At 35.3% G+C, this 17,511-nt stretch overlaps 1 protein-coding gene across 1 annotated transcript in view; it reads left to right on the top strand.

Annotated features, from left to right (window-relative positions):
• Positions 1 to 16,272: 16,272 nt before the first annotated feature.
• The window catches only part of LOC137398499 (discoidin domain-containing receptor 2-like), a 54,107-nt gene continuing 52,868 nt past the window's right edge, over positions 16,273 to 17,511 (top strand). Inside the window, exon 1 of the mRNA XM_068084615.1 lies at positions 16,273 to 16,428. The gene's annotated coding sequence lies outside the window, so the exon portion shown is untranslated. The remainder of the gene's footprint in view (positions 16,429 to 17,511) is intronic.

The raw sequence follows: 17,511 nt of genomic DNA on the forward strand, positions 1-17,511 counted from the left end.
GAACACTTTTTTTCTTTATCACTCGGTTTTCGCTTTATCATTACTGTAATTTCACGTCAAGTCAATTGGAGCGCACACTTTTAATGTCAATTTAAACGGATGTTGTTCACATTTTTCTACACAGCAAGGTCTATGCAACAAAGCAAAAGTAGTGTGTAGGCTATGTCTAAAATAAGGTGAAAGAAAAATATATCTTTACTACCATAATACCAGTGTTAGAGATTAAGATACAAGTATACGTATATATCTCAATGTTTGTTTTCTGTCTGTTCATGTGATAATTTAAAGCGATTGAAATCTAGCAATGAAAAATCCGTTTTGCAAAGGATTTGATCTCGGAACCTCCAGGTCTGAAGATTAGTGATGTAAACCACTGTACCTTCAATGAGAATCAAACTTGTGACATTCAGCACAGTAGCCTACAATGCTATAACATCTGTGTCAATTTTGGAGAGATCTTTTTTCTTCTGAGCGTATTAACCGAGATCAACTTTTTTTCATTGTAATCTGAAAACATCTTGGTAGTCAGATGATTTGAAACAAAATTTCTAACGATAAGAAAATACCTATACTTTCTGATAAAATCTAATAAAATTTGGCGTAGTGAACATTTAACTGAACTTCATGAAAGCATTCTTACGCAATCAGTATAGTTTTACGAAGAATATATTACTAATTCAAGTCTCACGAACTCGGGAATGCGTATCCAATATCAACAAAAGGTGAAAACCTTAAAAGCTAGCATACTCTCAAGAGTGATGCCTGAATAACTCTTGTTCTTTCTCAAACCATATTTTTGTTTGCCTAGTAAATGCTTCTTACAATGCGTAAAACAAATTCGTGACTTTTGTTTTATGTCACGTCTGTGACTCAGTTGACACGTGACACTTAGCATCTGACAACGGTTAAGTCATTTTGTGACATTCTCACGGTCAATCCCTTTTAACATGTCACCATCATAAGATGTTACGTGCTCTTATCTGGTGTCATGTCTGATATAAGAAAAGTTATGCTTCACTCCTGATTATAGCAACTTATCGTTGTACGCGTTACGCATAACCCGAGGTCGTTGTTGGACAACAATGACAGGACCCCCAACCCAACAGGTGAACTTTGGGCTGTCTTATCTCTTTTTGTGGTTTGTGGTGAGCAGCATGTGTCATTTCTCGCCGGAAAAGTATCAGATAACAGTCTAGCTTTTTTGGAACTTCGTAACAGAAATTTTGTTTTGGAAAATCATATTGGCTGATATCTCTGATTGCAAATCTTCAAATTCCCCCGCAGACGAGGGAGCTTAGATAAACCGAGCACAAGCATGTTTATAATGTTTAGATGAATTCAAAGTCTAGAAGCTTTTTCATGAATCAAGAAACTCGTAGCCATAATCTGAACAAAATATTTAAGCTGGTCTATTATATGTAGACTACATACATGTATGTTTACAGCTTTTAATAATAATTATAAATTCGATTTATTCACATTAAAACAGTAATTAATTTTGTTTGTTAAAGGTTAAAGGTCAAACTTGAAGGTTGACCTTTAAGTTGACCTTACAATCAACTGTCCTATCATTCAAACAAAACAACATTTTCTTGCTTAAAGGATGACTTGCAACAAAATTCACATTACAGTTATTTGAGATCAAAAGAATCACCATGTCTTACTCTGTTGTGTTGTAGGTGCAAAATATGTGGAAATGTGATTATAAGCTCTTAAAAGCTCAAAAACGAACAGTTAATTGCAGCCACACGAGACCGCCATAGTTTGGATTCTCTTTCCAAAATGGCTCAACTATGATGTAGCTGTGGGAGATGGTTTCTGTTTACACTTTTATGCAACCTTATTCGTCGAAATATTTTTACAAATATACTTCATGCATTCAATAAAATTGTGTATATTGTTTTTACGCGTCTATTTTATCGTCATTGTATTGCTGTCACTTTTAGCAGTGATATCTTATAAACTTACCGTAAACATTCATTTAATTTTCTAACCTTACCTCGAAGGAGTACATATCATTGTTTGATAATCATGACAAGCCTGTTGGTCATCTGTGATAATCGAAAAGTGCTGCAAAGATTATTTTCGAAGTATTGGGTCACATGATCAGATTACGACACGACGATTAGTTCAAACCGAAACAAAACTGTAAAGTAGCGAGCATCTATATTTGATACGGGATCTTCGGTAAAACCCGAAGTGTTTGTCATAAACTAGTACTACGATAAGTTTATATTGAGCTTTTTATTGACCTTTCAAATCACGTGAGAACATCACGTGACAAGACAATAACCAAACTGTCATGGCTACGTCAGAGAAATAAATGGATTCAATTTACAGCGGCTTTTCGCTTTTGAGCTATTAAAAGCTTGTAATCACATTTCCACATATTTTGCACCTACAACACAACAGAGTAAGACATGGTGAATCTTTTGATACCAAATAACTGTAACGTGAATTTTGTTGCAAGTCATCCTTTAAGCAAGCAAATGTTCCTCTGTTTGAATGATAGGACAGTTGATTGTATCAAAACTATGATCAGTAAAGTCAATAACAGTCTTTCCTCTACGCCTAAAGCCTGGTTCCCATATCGATTGCAAGACACCGGCGGTAACTTGCGCATCAAAACGCTTGAGATGCTAGGCTTGGTGGCTTCTGTTCACATATACCCTAGGACACTTATGTGTTCACCCCATCTAACTTTCGCGTTTTCGCGGAGTCATCCTCTCGCGAAAATTTAATGTGCGAAACTAAACTATCATAACGAACGAGCAAAACTGCAAAATTAAATAGCTTTGTTCATTGATAGTCCAAGAAACAAATGGCAGCAAGCGATCAAATTGCATTATCGACCTCGCCCACACCATTCTGCCTGCGGTTCACAATTACAAACTAGTCCTAAATTGAAATTTTTTCTTATCGGGGAACCAGGCCCGTATTCCCTGGCGCGGCTGGCCGGCTGAGCTGTCCCAAATTTTTAAGAACTTTCCGCGGCTAAGTACAGTCAATCTCGGATAACTCGCCCTCCAATAAAATGTAACATTTCATCTCAAAGACAAGGTTAACTCGAACGGATTTGTTTGGTCCGTTCCCACGCAATGATAAATTGCTTCAGATAACTCGACCTCAACATCATTTATTCGAAAAGTTATTTACCCAACGGCCATGGACACGGTTTTTATCGCTGTAGAATATCACTTCATTCCAAGCCATGGAGACAAACATCAACTTTTAGTAGTTCTTAGGCGTCATTATTATCATCATCAGTGGCAAAATATTCTTGTTAACGACCTTTATAAAGGTTTGCAAAATATCAAGTTTTACCAAACATCTGCGTGGTCATGTCCCATTGAAAGCGTGGAAACCTCCGTATGAACTTAAAATAAAATTTGCAAAATTGATCTTTGTTAAAACGCTCAAAAGAAAAAGATGTCTTTTTTCTGAGCGATTTAACTGCAGTCAAGTTTTGCCTATTTTAATTTAAAAACGTCTTGTCAGTCACATCCCCTAAAACAAAACTATTCTCAAAAAATAAAAAAATGTTGACACTTTCCGATAAAATGTTTTAAAACTTCACACGAGAGGCCCGGCTGAGGCCCTACATAAGAAAAACCAGTTGGGGGCTTACACCACCCCCTCAACACCCCCAGGTGTTCACAACTAGTCGCCTAACATTAGCCGCCCCAACTTGCAACCAGTGAATACAGGCCTGCGGGGAACAGAACCTGATGAATCTAGTTATGTTTGTTCCACTGCATTTATTTTCACATCACTATACTTTCGCACTCATCAGAGCTGCGAAATTAAGGTGCAGTGAAATTTTACTCTGTATGCTACTCACGAAACTAAATACTAGCGAAATATACGTGTCCTAGGGTAAGCTGCATCGCTAATAATCGCATAAATTGTTTGCTCGCCATGCAGGTTCGATAATGGTGACCTTCACCTGTATAGTGCATTTCGGAAAGGGTTTGCCTGCGGCTTTTCGAGAAATTTGAACAGCACTAAATTCTTGCGTTGACCGCCGGCAACTACCGGCTGTACTCGACGATACTCGGCGGTAACCGGCATGTAGGTTCACATTTCACCGCAATAGCCTGCAGTGCTGTCGTCGGTGCTTTGCGACATTTATAGGAACCAGGTTTTAGAGTCAAAAAGTGAGAGCCAGGGAGCCGAGAAGTCAGGGAGCCGGGCAATCGGGCAGCCGAGAGCCTGAAAACCCAAGAGCCCAAAATATTGTTTAAATGAATTATACCTTATAGAACGCAAAATATATAGTTGCAGACTTTTTTGTTAAATAAAACTGCTGCGTTTAAGAAAAAAAACTGCATTGTTTTCAATTGGGATGTGTTACTATCTTTTTGTATTAAATATTGTTTACTGCTGTGTTGGCATACGAAGTATGTTATAAGTTCATGCGGTTCAAACCCTAGTGGGAGCATGTTTTTTGTGACCACCTCAACCATCATCAAGGCTTCGTTAATATTATTCTCAAAGGCACCCTGCTGAGTTAAGAAAAACTTCACCTGAGCTCTCAGCACCTACAGATTCTCCTTTCAATAAGCAAATAGAAGCCATACATTATATTTAACAAACTATAACATCTCAATTCACCCGCATCCGGATTGGCAAACCTTGTAAAACCTTTTTTGTAATGAGCAGACATGGGTCATATTATAGTCAAGATTGCATTCGAATGTTTTTATAAAGTTTACAGTGTTCAAACTTTCCCGATATTTAACCGAGCATCGACGAACGCCTTTTTAGTGTGAACCATTTCGGCGATAGTAATTCACGGTTGCTGATAGCGTGATTTATTTATTTTCGTTTATGATAGCTGGTGCGAGGCTAGTATTTTCTTCACGAAAATTTAAAAAGAAAAATGAGAGCATTACATCGCGGAGTATTTGCTGACGCAAATGCTGATGAGTTTGTGATAGTGTGAACATTATTGTCAGCGACGATCACCGAAGTATTGTGGCATCAGCGCTGAGATACGGCGATATAGTGTGAACCAGCCTTTAGTTCATCAACTTGGAGTAATCTCCCACATTACCACTCTGAGTGATAGGTGATAGTCATTGTAACTCCTCCCTCAAGGACCAGCGAATGAATCCAGTAAAAAAACATTTACAACACATTATACAACACATTTTACGAAACAAACAATAACAGGACGATAACACATTTAACTACTCGTCAAACACACATAAACTTAAAAATACCATTGTTTAAATCAAAAGCTGGTCAATGTTGTTTGGATTATCAAGAATCATTGCTATGGAATCTACTACCGGTTACACTGCGTAAAATTGTAAATGCTAATTCTTTCAAAAATGAACTGAAGCGCTACCTCAGACAACCAGACGACTAAACCAACTAGACATACTTCTGCTGTCTCTACTTTCAGGTTCCGCGCCTTGATTAGCCTTGCTATTGCGCACAGGGACCTCATCATCACCTTCCCTGGAGTGACATTTTTTTTTCTATTTCTCCTGTCTTTTTATACTGTTATAAACACTCTTCATATTATTTTTGTGGTTATATTATAGATGAAAATAAACAAGCAAACAAAACAAACAAAACAAACAAATAATCCCTCACCAAAAAGCATAAAGGATACTACGAAGCTTTCACTTGTTTAGATAAACAGGTATTGAGCATGCGGATTAAGGGGCTGTTTGACACTTGCTAATCATCTCTTTGATTACTTGGCTTACAACACATGTTAACATTTGTCACTGTGTAGCAGGTGCTTGCCTGTGTGTAGCTTCCTTAAGAACAAGTTAGAATAATTTCTAATTAAGATGTTGGTTAACACTGGGCCTTAAATAACAGGAAAGGGTTTTTGACAATTGCGTATTTTAAACCTTTGACAATATATCTAAGGAAAACAGGCTATCTATTCTAAATGTCACAATTTCTACATTTTTCCTCGTCATCTTAAACCAGAGTGATTTTATGATTCCAAAATATCTTCTCTATTTGCTCTACTGTGAAAAACATTTTTTGAAAATTATATTTTCCAACATAGCTGCTGTGCTGAAGATGCATTAATGTGTGTTTACACCAATCTGGTTTGTCAGAGTTGTGTTTTCATCAAGAGAGGTGGAGTTTGGTTTTAATCAAAGCGTTTTAATCACAACGAAGTTTGTCTATTTTAATTTTGAAACATTTTGGCAATCGGATCATCTAAAAGGCATAAAAAATCTAAATGGTAAGAGATACGTTCTCATAAAATCTAGTAAAATAATCTATATATTTATTTCGCAAAGTTAGTAGTGTGTATGTGTGTCCAGCTATAGCTATTAAAATCTTGGAATAAAGAATCTGTATCGCAGAACATTTGTTCTCGGACCCTCCGGTTCACCAGTCCGACGTCTTTACCAATTCAGCCAGACAAGCTTGATATATTCATTAGGCGATATATGTCACTATATGGGAGCAAATATGCTACCGCTCTTCATCACTTCATCACGTAATGTGGTGGCATAAAGTCATGAGAAGCGGTAGCTCTTATTTTTAAACTTACTCATATTATCCATTGGCAATGTGCTAAGCTAATAGCAAGTGGCAGGTAACTCTAATTACCTCTCATTGTTTATAAGCTGATTTTTAATACCCAGGCAACGCCGGGTAGCACAGTTAGTATCAATATAAAACTGAAGCATCATGCTTCAATTTGATGTGATTTGTGTTTTTGAAAGCAGTAGTTGATATCAATAACGAAAGAGTCAGGCAACCGCGCAACTAGTGATGTCATTTTGGCACCAATTCTTCCTCTGAATGTTTCAACTGCTATCAAATTTTGTTGATTTCAATCTTGAAACATTCTAGCAGACAGACAGACAGATCACTTCAAACATCAAAAGTCTAAATACAAAAAAATACCGATACTTTTTGATAAAATCTGGTAAAATTTTGTCCAAGTTCATTTTTAAATAATCATTAAAATCATTTTAAATAAGCGCAGATTATATGGCTAATCACAGTAATTTATTGCTAAGGATTTACAGCCAGGGTAATTAGTCCTTACGTTATACAAATTAAAAGCTTATGAGTGATAAACCAATTGTGTGGATGGTTGTAAGTTCAGATTATATAAAATAATACTAAGTTGTAATAACAATTATTACATGCGGTTTGAAATGCGTGCTGGGATAACAGATCATCCTTAATTATTATGGATGTCGTTACAGTCAAACCTCGAAGATAAGTCTTTATATTATTTGCTTTATTTGCACGTTGGAGCAAATATTCTTATACAGATAAAATTTTAAAGCCTAAAAATCGCCAATATATACTTGAAGTAAATAGTACAACTAGTGTGCTGCAGGAGATTACGTAAAAAGACTACAACTGAAAACTTAAATTATATGTAAAAATTAAAATTTATAGTACAAATAGACTTTTTTGTTAGTTTATTTTGTTAGAAGAGCTTCACGATGTTTTAATATTGCAAGCAGATGGTTCATGATATATTGTGATATTATTATGTAAAAATCGTAAATTTTTGTTAATATTTTTTGTAAATTCTAACTTACCAAGAAACTGTTTTATTTTGGTGATAATTAGAAATATTTATTTTTTAAATGCTTGTGTGCTTAAAGGCCATGGTATGAGTTTATTATAAGACTAAAAGGTTGGTGCGTGTTAGTTCCGGTACCGCACACTCTGAAAATCGTCAGGTGTGAGATGAAGCGTCATTATACGATTAAATTGTTTATACGATTGACGATATCTCTTTAAATGGTGGCGATTTTTTAACCGTCTACCTTATAAATCACCCCCAAACAATTAAACCGCCATATCGTGAAGCTTTTTATCAGGTGTCTTTTTATCTTAATGTTTTAACAGTGATCAAACTCTGTCAATTTCAGTCTTGAAACATCCTGGCAATCAGATCACCTCAAACATCAAAAACAATTGCAAATTATAGAAAAATACTGATACTTTCTGACACAATCAACCAAAATTTTGTGTAAGTTCATTTTCAAGCTTGAAATCACTTCATGTGTGGATACAATTTACAACGTACTTCGAAAAATTCGCATGTACATTTAATTGTCAGACAGGGTTTGACTGTAGTTGAATTGTCAGAGTTTGACTGTAGTTGAATTGTCAGAGTTTGACTGTAGTAGAATGGCCATTAGCAGAGCCTAGCTATCTCACAAAAATGCAAATCACATGAAATACTTAATTAAATTAAGAGATAAAAAATCTATTAGTTTTTGTGGTTACTTGAACTGGCAAGAAGGGTCAATGCTTGAAGTCGCAAACTGATCAGGAACCTTTTGGTTGATTCCTGCCCAACAGATACTTACAATTTATATTATAATAATGTAGGTTTTTGTGCATTCGTTGGCGTATAAATTCACGATACGTTGCCCGTAGCAATTTGAAAGTTTTAACCTATTAGGAAATTTGTTTACATGCTTTTTCTGCCAGCTCCTTTGCGTTAAATAAAAAATATTCTCATGTATTGGGTTTGAACCACCAGCACTGTACCTTTCTACACATTTTATACCCGACTTTGCATCAGGTTCACAACGGTGCTGAAGAAAAACAACAAACTTTTGCCATCACCTAATCCATCAAGTAGCATTTGAAATTATAAATTGAAAACTGAAATTAAATTATCTTTACTATAATAAGAACCGTGTTCATTTGCCGTCTGTCACAAGCCATGATTGGAGGTTGAAAAAAAGATTGCATCCCAGAGGATTTGAACTCATGCCTCTAATAAAGATTGACGCACTAACACTTGCACCAAACAACCACCTTGTGGCAGTTTTAAATAATTGTGCATCAACTTATTCTTTCTGTTTTATTGGCAGACCTGACGATCTCTCACAGCCCACGAGACTACTAGCATACTAGTAAATAATAAAACAAAAAAAAATAAAAATATGAAATTAAAACTTTATTTTCGTAAAACGCTGGTAAAATAAACAGGTGCTAGCCTTCACTATTATGAGAGATCTATCTGTTAGGGTTTCATATAAAAGATTGCTTTTAACAGGATTCGAACTCTCAACATTCAGATTGGTAGCCCAACACTCTAACACCTATACTACTCGACCTCCTTTTTGATCATTCACAACAATTGTGCAGAGATTTATTCACTATTAAAACACGCTTTCTACATGTATTAATAGAGGAGACTCCGTTTATTTGAAACCATGCTAAGAGCTTACTAAAACGACTGCCTTAATCATGAATTGAACTAGGAGATTCTGATTTACAGAATAGTACTTTAACCACTGCACCACTCAGCCACCATGCAACTCCCCAAAATTATTAATGTACATAATGATTACTCATGACGATCTCTCACAATGTACAGGTCTGCCAAGAGTAGTATACAATATAAAACTTCATAATAAATATATGAGGCTATATTATGCAATATTATATCTTATTACATTATAATATAGTGTAGTACGAGAATGAACGTCAAACAAGAGATCTCTGAGTTCTTTTAATCTGCTCTCCCCAGATAAAAAAACAGCATCTTTTGTCCTCAGTAATCTAGCAATTTAAGGATCTGGATGATGTACAACCGGATACAGCCATCAACATTTGTGTACTTTTAATGTTAGGATTTAAAAGAACTAACAATCTATCTATATTGTATTACGTTATTGATATCATGTTATATTATATTAGGCTATATTACATTACTTCACACAGATTGCATGTACATTTCAATAAAATACAATATAAAACCTCACATTAAATATAACTATGAGGTTGCATTATAATATATTATTTCTTATTAGTAATAAGAGAGGACTGTCAGTCTACTAGTGAAAAATAACACCTGAGGAACTCTCGCAGCATACCAGAAGGTGGGAATGGATTAATTAATACTTTGTTATTTTATGGAAGACAAATTGATTTTAGAATTGAGATAAGAGCTTGGTCCAGGAATGCCTTACGGTCATATATCTAGGTATTACTGTTATGTGAACTAACCTTAAGGATGATTTGCAAGCACTAGGATTAAAAAAATGCACTAGCAATGGCTATTTTATGTAACTAGATTTTAGACTTACAGCATATCGTTGCCACCTGGAGAACTCTGCTTGTTTTGGATGAGTTGTTAGCCTGCATTGGAGAGGCTGATAGTATCTAGCATATCAACTAGTTTAGACAAAAGACTATCCCATGTAAAAACGACATCAATAAATCAATAAATAATCACGGATCAATAAATTTGGAGCTCACTGCACGAATTAGCCAAAAATATTCAATTCTAAATTTTAGGATAAATTATAAAATGTTTACACAAAAAATGTGTTATTTAAAATTATAATACAGCAGATGCTTCTATAAGATATATTGCAATTAACGTAAAGAATTTATGTAACATTTTTTCTTATATTATATAGACAATCCATAAAATGCAATACGTCGGTGCAAGTTTTCAAATTCAGTTTGAACAATGAGAGTCCGACAGTTATCCTTAAAAATATTGTTTTCTTGTTTGTCGCACTTGAAAGAGAAACCGACATTCTAGGTGTATCTCTATTATATATACTGTAAAAGATTACGCGCATCGAACTTTTAAACATGACTTATTGCCCAACGGTTTTGGCCTATGTACTCAGTGGCCCAATTCTTACTCAAATAATAAATTGGCTTGTTGCCAAAGTGTGACTCGCACTAGTTTAGGCAGGTTTGGTTTTGGCAGGTTTGGTTTAGGCAGGTTTGGGCAATGGACACTGTCTCTTCCGGAGGGGGGTTTAGTGATGCCTGGGTTTGTGATTGGACGGGAAGATCTGATGAAATTGAGTGGACCCAGCCCTGTCTTCTCTAGCAGTGTGTTTCTTAATGGTTGACTTGCAACAAAATTCACATTACAGTTATTTGATATGAAAAGATTCACCATGTCTTACTCTGTTGTGTTGTAGGTGCAAAATATGTGGAAAGGTTATTACAAGCTCTTAAAAGCTCAAAAACGAACAGTTAATCGCAGCCACACGAGACCGCCGTAGTTTGGATTCTCTTTCCAAAACGGCTCAAATGTGACGTAGTTGTGGTAGATGGTTTTTGTTTACACTTTCATGCAACCTTATTCGTCGAAATATTTCACAAATATAATTCACCATTCAATAAAACCATGTCTATTGTTCTTACGCTTCTGTTTTATCGTTATTTTAATGCTGTCACTTTTAGCAGTGATATCTTACAACTTACCTTAAAAATTTGTTTAATTTTTTAGCCTTAGCTTGAAGGAGTACATATCATTGTCTGATAATCATGACGAGCCTGTTGGTCATTTGTGATAATCGAAAAATGCTGCAAAAATTATTTATGAAGTATTGGGTCACATGATCAGATTACGACTTGTCGATTAGACCAAACCGAAACAAAACTGTAAAGTAGCGAGCATCTATATTTTATACGGGGTCTTCGGCACAACCCGAAGCGTTTGTCGTAAACTAGTGCTACGATAAGTTTTATATTGAGCTTTTTATTGGCCTTTCAATTCACGAGAGAACATCACATGACAAGACGATAACCAAATTTTGTGGCTAGGTCATCGAAATAAAGAGATTCCAATCTACGGCGGCTTTTCGTTTTTGAGCTTTTAAGAGCTTGTAATCACATTTCCACATATTTGGCATTTACAACACAACAGAGTAAGGCATGGTGAATCTTTTGATACCAAATAACTGTAATGTGAATTTTGCTGCAAGTCAACCTTTAAGGTATGGCCACACATAATGATATTTTCGTTGATTCTGACCGAAATCATGTAATGAATGAAAAACACAGAATTATTCGGACGAAATTCACAGAATTGTCAGAGCTGTGCATGCACACCGAAATCATCGACGAACCGCTTTTAATTGGCTAAACAAATAATTAGAGAGCATGATTCTAGCAGCGTTTACAATTTATAATTATAGTCCAAGACACGTATTACGACACAAAATAATAGTACCAGTGCAATTCAACATAGTACAGACAATGCAACTGCCTAGATTGCGCTATAGTTGGTTCTATATCGTTCGGACATTATGGCTACGAATCATTTCTTTTTTAACTCTTTCACAACCGCAAGCCGATGTATTGGTTCGGGAAGCCGATACATCGGCTTTTCGACAGTGCGTCAGTTTATCTATAATTACTCAGCGTTTGCTCGACCAATAAGATCGGGTCTTCATGAAAACAAGTTTGTTGCTAACGGATATAGACTAATCATCAGGCTTCTCACTAGCGGCTCACTGGCTATCAAACAGAAAGTTCATCGCGGAAAAAGCACGGACAAAAAAGAATACCGCGATCGTTTACAGCTGAAGAAGCTTCTAACATTCTTAGCCTTTAGGACTCCAGTAACTATATATTGAGTGATTCTGACCCTTCTAGCGCATGTATTTTATGTGAAAAATTGTAATTGTAATCGAATATTCAGGCGACAGTCAAAACACGACTATCGAAATCGCTAGCAAAATATTGTTGGTAAAGTTTGTGAAATCTTTTACCGCTTTTAAATAAAGTTAATTTAAGATTTTTTAAAATTTTTTAATGAAGTATCTTCTTTTCAACAACCTGTTTTTTAAACTAAGTGGATATGTACATTCATTCTCAATTTATCACAAAATTAGTGACGTTATGTCAACATTTGTGTGAATAGAAAAAATAAATTTGGGCAGAGCTAGAAATAAATTTGGTAGCGAAGAGTTAATAATTAAAATTTATTTTTAGCAGCGAAATTTATTTTAGCAGTGAAATGGTTGCATTTCGCTGCAACCATTTCACATGAAAACCCATAATTTTATCTTATGACAATCGTTCCTTTGTAACGTCATATATTTATAACTTTGTACTGGCACCGGTAATCATCGACAAAATGTTTTTCATTGTATGATGAAAAGAAAAATGAGAAGACAGACATAGGAAATTATCAAGTGAATTGAACAAAAGTATTTTGAGTGTTGGTAATCTAATAGCATTGCGGGGGAGTCGGAATAGTGAATTTATGGTTGTAATAAGATAAAGTTCATAAACTGAAACCTATGATCGCGGATGTAGTACGTCGGTGTCACAAAATAAAAAATGTTTGTCATATATATTGAAGGATAAATGCAAATATTCTTGGCATAGTTCATGCAGAATTTCGAAATTTCTGTTGTACACAGAGTGTTCCGTTGAAGACAGTGTTGCCATCTTTAGCGCAATCAAGTCGGTTGCATCGTATTTACTATGGCAAATCACATTAGTATTTTCTTGCGTGTCGCGTTATGTGCATCGGTCTATATAAATTGCAAAAGCTGCTAGAATCATGCTCGCTAATAATTTGTTTAGCCAATTAAAAGCGTTTCGTTGACGATTTCGGTGTGCATGCACAGCCCAGACAATTTTATGAATTTCAACTGAATAATTCTGTGTTTTCATTCATTTCGTGATTTCGATCAGAATCAACGGAAAGATCGTTACGTGTGACCTTTAGTGTTTGGCAATCCCTCACTTAGCAAGAGCAGGCAGTTCACCGCTGACTTTACAGCGAGCAGCATTAGTAAACTCTGAATTCCAGTAATTTTATCACATTTTTCTAACAGTAACAGTACTGCGAGTTTGCAGATGGCAAAAGGTTTTTTATAATAATACTATTTTCTTGTCTTTTTAATACTTTGCGATTGTAATACTTTTATATGCATTCCGAAAATTTGTGTATTTATTTTTAATTTTAAGCTGGTTTTGCCTTTGATACTCTGTCGATTTCAAGGTTTGATGGTTAATAAATTTAATTACAAACCACTGCATCGAAACCATCCTACTCGCATCCTACTGAACCTAGTGGAAACCGCTATACCGGTAGAAAACCGCTAGTATGGCGGTTTCCGCTCGTATAGCAGTTTTCCCGCCGGTATAACGGTTTCCTGCCATACCCGCCATATGATTTCCCACCAATGGCGGAAAACCGGTATGGCGAGAAACAGCTATACTGGCGGGAAACTGCTAATAATACTGGCAGGAAGCCGCTATATATAGTATGTATGGTATATATGGTGGTGTATATATATAGCTGGTGGTATATATATACTCTCTCACAGTCTAGTGTGCTGTGAAAGAGTGTCAAATGTGCCAATGTGAGAGATCGTCATGTGTGCCAAAAGCGGACAGAGAATTAATAGCTGCACAATTATTCAGAAATACTTAAAAGTTATGTTTAGTTGTCTCCTCTTTGAATAGCCAAAGAGAAGAGTTTGAGAAAAACAAAACAAAGATTACCAAACTATTAAATCTAACTTTGCAGACTGTCAAGCTCTCTTAATACTAACATAATGTATGTTGTAATACAATATATTATACTATTATATATCATAATATATTGTATTACATTATATAATACAATACAATATAATAAAAAACATTTCTATATAGTATAAACAGTATTATATTACAATAAAATACAATATAATACAATACTACATAATACAAGTTGTAGTATTATAAATATCAAAACTAACATAATGTATGTTGTAATACAATATATTATACTATTATATTATTATATATCATAATAAATTGTATTATATTATATAATACAATATAATATAATAAAATACGATACATTACTATATAATATAAATAGTATTAAATTACAATAAAATAGGTAGGCCTACACAATATAATACAATACTATATAATACAAATTATAGTATTATAAATATCACAATATTATAATATTATTTATATTATATTGTGATATGATATAAACAATATTATATTACAATAAAATATAATACGATGCTATATAATATAAATAATATTATATTATAATAAAATATAGCATAATATAACATACCATAACATATAATATTGATAGACAGCAGCATGTTTTAGACTCATCAACCATTTCCTAGTCGAAACACTAGGGGTGATAACAGTACAGATTAATTATATGATTACTAAAATCTGTTTGTGTTACAAATATTGGACTATCTCAAAAACATCCTACAAAGTCTCCGGGCTAAAACAAGTGTTGCTCAGAGCCTAAAGGCTGATTCATTGTATATCGCTGTAACTCTCGCTGAATCGAAGAGAGTTGTCCTCTCAACGGTTATTTGTCTACTAGATGGCATCGTCGAAGCAATGCCAAAACGTCAAGAAAGATTTCAGTTGTCAAACTTTTCAGATAGTTCACCGATCATCAATGATAGCTGGGGCAATGTATACCCCTTCGGTGATGGTGATTGGGTGTCATGGATTGCTTCATCTATATTTTCTTCCATGACGGTTGCTGCAGGACTAGCATTACGTTGTTTTAGCGACTACTTTTAAAATGAGAATTCTATATCATGGAATATTCGCTGATGTAAACACTGATGGGTTTGTGATAGTGTGAACATTGTTATCGCAGACGATCACCGAAGTATTGTGCGATTAACGACGACACATGGCGATATAGTGTGGGTTTTTATTGGTTATTTAATATTTATTTACATATATATAATATAATATTTATATATCAAATATGAATAATATAATACAATACATCCTATAGATACTTTATATTATATTTATTTATTTTTTATTTATCTAAGGTATGTAAACTATATAACTACTACCCCAATAATGCAGAGCGTTCATGGCCCTACACTGTTGTTAGTGCACTTTATAAAAATTAATAATTTTTTTAAACAAATGAATCATTTCAGGCTAAAAAATTGTGTCAGGCAAAATTTTTTTGTAAAATGTGTGGATTTGCCAATGTTACACCGTTAAACCTATAAAGAGGCTGCGGATAGTTCCGGACTGCCAAACTAAACAGAAAGTTTGAAGTCGAGTGAGGGCAAACTGCCTGTCAACTGAAAGTGAGCAGTGAACACATACATCATCCAGTTGAGTGGACTGCTCACAGCTGCGATTATAGCTTTGGGCTATTGAAAATATTGCATTTCATCTCACTACCTAATCCTAAAGGCATTGTGGGAGTGATGCCACTGGCACTCTATGAGCAATGAATGGGATGTCAGCAAACAAAGCTTGTAAACCTCGGCGTGTACCTAGCGTGAAACGCAACAGAATTAAGCTATGATCTCTAAGATATCCCAAACAGATGGCCTTTTAATTAAGTTGAAATCGCATCGAACTGGTAATAACAAACACGGCTCTGCCTACCATTGTAAAGTACTAGCCAATAAGACTACGCTAGTGCTTTACAGGAACCAATAAGCGGCGAGATGCTGATAGGCGATTAGCCCACCTGCAATTGGTAGAGCATTGTGAAGCTGTAAGCTTTGAGTAGCGGTTGCGTAGATAGTGTACTGGATATTAGCTGGATTAGAATATAGCTCATGCATCTGCTAGCAAAATAGGATTTTACTAGTTGGCCATTATCAACACTCTGAGGATAATTGTCGACACCTTCTCGCTAGGCTGCCGCTGTAGAGAACGCAAGTCAGCTAAAAGGTTTGTTATACTTTCCGATTCAATGACAACTTTTTGTGTAAAATAGTCGCACAGAGAGCTATTGATCCGTACTGGTGCCCGCGATGAATAAATGATTTGCACGCAATGCTTTGACTTGTTACCTCTGGGATGGTGCATAACGCAGCTCTGTGGTAGGGTAACGTTTTCAATTCGACGGCCAGCTTGGTGGTCTCAGGGGTAAATTTTCATTTATCTTTCTTTCCGTCGTAACTTTCTCATGACGCTTTGCTACTGCACAGTATAGCTCGGACATTGATTAAAGGTTTACTTCAACCACACGCTAAAGACATAGTAGGAAATTTACTAGCGACTGTGTAAGAAAAAATTTGGAAATACAGAGTTAACTTTCAACTTGTGCCTTTTATTGTGTTTCGAATGTCACCAGGATTAATTGCAGCAGCCAACGCAAACAACATATTCTTTAGCTTTACTTGTCGTCTGTGACAAAGCTTGAGTGACACTTGCATGAACTGGGCTGACAGAACAATCAAGAAAAACCTAGTATCAAAGACTAGCGGAACAGATGTCTCTCTGTTGTGGTTACTCACTGCTGTCATTAGCTTCTCTTCGTATTTGTTTGTAAATGTTTTTATCTGCTTTTCCACGCTATTATTAGAACATCATCAGCTGCTCTCATCATCTACTCATTAATCTTTTCGAAAATTACACTAGGCATCATCGCTGACTTTCAACCTCCTTTATAGCTCATTATGTGTTCCACTCATCTGCATTCCACAAGCCTAGAATGTTGTTTGCTGTGTGTTTCTTCGTTATTGACAAGTTTAGACATCCAAAACCAATAACGTATTTCAGGAAAGGTGTTAGCTCAGCTATCGGTTCCTTGATGCATGCTTGCTCTTCCGGTCATAAATGTTACATTTCCAAGATTTCTAAGATTTTTTTCTCCGATGACCAGATTGTTTTTTGGTGGACAGGAAGCCTTTTTGTTAGGTCAGTGCTTTTATGTTGCATCCATTGTGCTGTCCATCAAGTATAATATATACTGACAAGAAATATTCGACTAGAACACTCGCTTTCAGTTGTTCACACGGAAATCAGAAA

This window comes from Watersipora subatra, chromosome 6 (genome assembly GCF_963576615.1).
Source record: "Watersipora subatra chromosome 6, tzWatSuba1.1, whole genome shotgun sequence".
Taxonomy (NCBI): Eukaryota; Metazoa; Bryozoa; class Gymnolaemata; order Cheilostomatida; family Watersiporidae; genus Watersipora; species Watersipora subatra.